The sequence below is a fragment of the Penaeus japonicus genome, unplaced genomic scaffold (assembly GCF_977035675.1).
Source record: "Penaeus japonicus unplaced genomic scaffold, GWHDUDI00000001_assembly GWHDUDI00000031, whole genome shotgun sequence".
NCBI lineage: Eukaryota > Metazoa > Arthropoda > Malacostraca > Decapoda > Penaeidae > Penaeus > Penaeus japonicus.
Genome location: NW_028234433.1, coordinates 17,437,061 through 17,439,560, shown reverse-complemented (window position 1 = coordinate 17,439,560; position 2,500 = coordinate 17,437,061).

Genomic DNA, 2,500 nt, shown 5'->3' with positions numbered 1-2,500 from the left:
TGGCTCCGTGATGCGCACACCCAGCGTGAGCAAGCATGATTCGCCTTGAAGAATGTCGACTTTCCAGTTAGTCTTAGGATCTAGTCTACGGAAATCGCACTCCATGTTTGGCACGGAGATCGGTGACAACTAAAGTTTTGATGTAAATATAGCCATGACGGGTTTTCTGACGCATGTAACCGTGACACTGTCACACAATTTTTCAAAATCATTTTTCCCCATTGTACAATATCGATGGAAGATACTCAAAATTTCTGACCAATTCTATATCCAAAGTTCATAATAAATGTACACTGTTTGGATTTCTTCAATGTTAGGCACATATTTTGTCACAGCACTGGGGAGGAATTCAAACACTTCGTCAACATTTGATCACTGACAGTATTTGACCCAGACAGACAGATTAATTGTGAGGTGGCAGGTTAGACTACGTGACAAGTGAGAATCTCGTAGCCTACTTGGGAATATTTTGTACCAGACTAACTAGTTCGAGAGTTAGTAAGTGACATCTATCGGTAAACAGCAGCACTAAAACACCTGGACCTAGAATTAGTATCCCAACAGCCCTAAAGTATCACATCTAGACACGTGTTTATGACTGTCGGGGTATCTGTGCAATAATTTTTTTACGAGTCGCTAAAGGTTGTTCCTGACCACTCCACTCCTTAGGTATTTTTAGAAAAAAAAGAAACTTTTAATGAAAAGAACCCCAATCCTTTTAGACACCGAGGTGAATTTATGACTCCACTTTATCAGAGGAACGTAAACGAATCCAGAGCTTGCTAATTGTTATACGACGCCAAATAATCTTCTGCAGTTCCTCAAACCGAACATATAAATACGGAAAAGTAAAGACTCAACTTCGCATTAAACTATTGGGAAAAATATCTGCAGAACATAGAATACCTATTACTGAAATATGAAAAAATAAAACAAATTGACAAGCAAATCTCACACCACACTAATTTCACATCACACAAGACCAAGTTGACATGTTATCAGATCAATGGGCAGAAACTTCTCGAATGAATTCTTTTTTTTGAGGGTTAACCCATTAACGCCGAGGACATGCACTGTCCATTAGAGTTTGGTTTTATCGATCTATTTTGCACATAAATGGTTCCAGAAACGCTTTGTCACCATGGAGTCAATTCATTGGTATACCTGACTTCACTTGTGTACTCTATTCATTTTTTTTTTTTTTTTTTTTTGGGGGGGGTATTATTATCATTATCGTTATTGACGCTACTCTCACTGTTTTTATCATTACAATAATTACGTTAATTAGAAGATATTAGAAACAGCACAACAAAGGCTGTGTACATGAGAACGGAAATTCTTTTATGCTCTATTTTTGAAAGAATGTTATATCAATAAAGCTCAATTTCACTATGGAAAATGTTGGCATTGCGTGTATTTTATTGCAAGTGGCACTGAAAATGACAGTTCCTTATGCTATGCTTTAACAATATGCCCTTGCAACTTAAATCAAAGCTCAGGAATAATTTTCTGCCACTCACAAAGTACTCTCATTAAAGGTGAGTGAAATATTGCAAATCATACCAGAATAAACACATTGCGCAAAATACCGGGATAATGTTATACACTCTGTAGATACCATCGCATGCTGGATTCCCTAAGCATGATCAGCTAATCGTCAAGCATGTGACCAGAAAATTATGGATGTAGACCTTGGTGTACCTCTTGCTAGTATCTCACACTCCATCTTAACCACCTGGAAGGAGGACTTGACTGAGCTAATAAACTCTCAAAGGGCTGAGGGCTGAATACAAACGCCTTAAGACCGTTTTCTTAAGGAAGATTCATAGTTCCTATAAGACGAGAACACGACCATGTGATGTCGAATAATATGAGCGATTAATTAGGATGCTTTCTGGGATATACTTATCTTTTATCTTCATTTCGGATTTTAATAGTATATCAAATGTTGATATTTATCAAATGTTGATTTGATATTGCATCAAATGTAACAACGCCTGTTCTGTGCCCACTTCTAACCAGTTCGCTGGGGCGGTGAATTAACATATGAAGGTCTATGTGATTATTTCATTCAGTTTACGTGCTAGGGAATGATAATCATATTACATTCCTAATTTGTGATGTAATATTATAATGCAATGTTATGACCATACATCGAATACATTATAGCTTATTAATGTATGAGAAGCTAGCCAACGTGGTAAGTAAAGAAAAGAAAAGAAAAGAAAAACAAATATCGCACAAATGAATGGAGATACATTATATATTTTGTAGGCATGATCATGCTGATGGCTTTGTAAGATCAGCATGTGCTAAAGAAAAAGTACCAAAATGGAGTACTTCTTGCTTGGATCTCGTACATTATTGAAATACCTAGCAAGGAAAAGTGATTTGTTCAATTCTCAAAATCCTGAGAACTGCAGTATGTTTTTTACACTGGTCATAAAGCCTCATTTAAAACAAGAATAAAGCAATATCATACCACCACGAAAATTAAAAA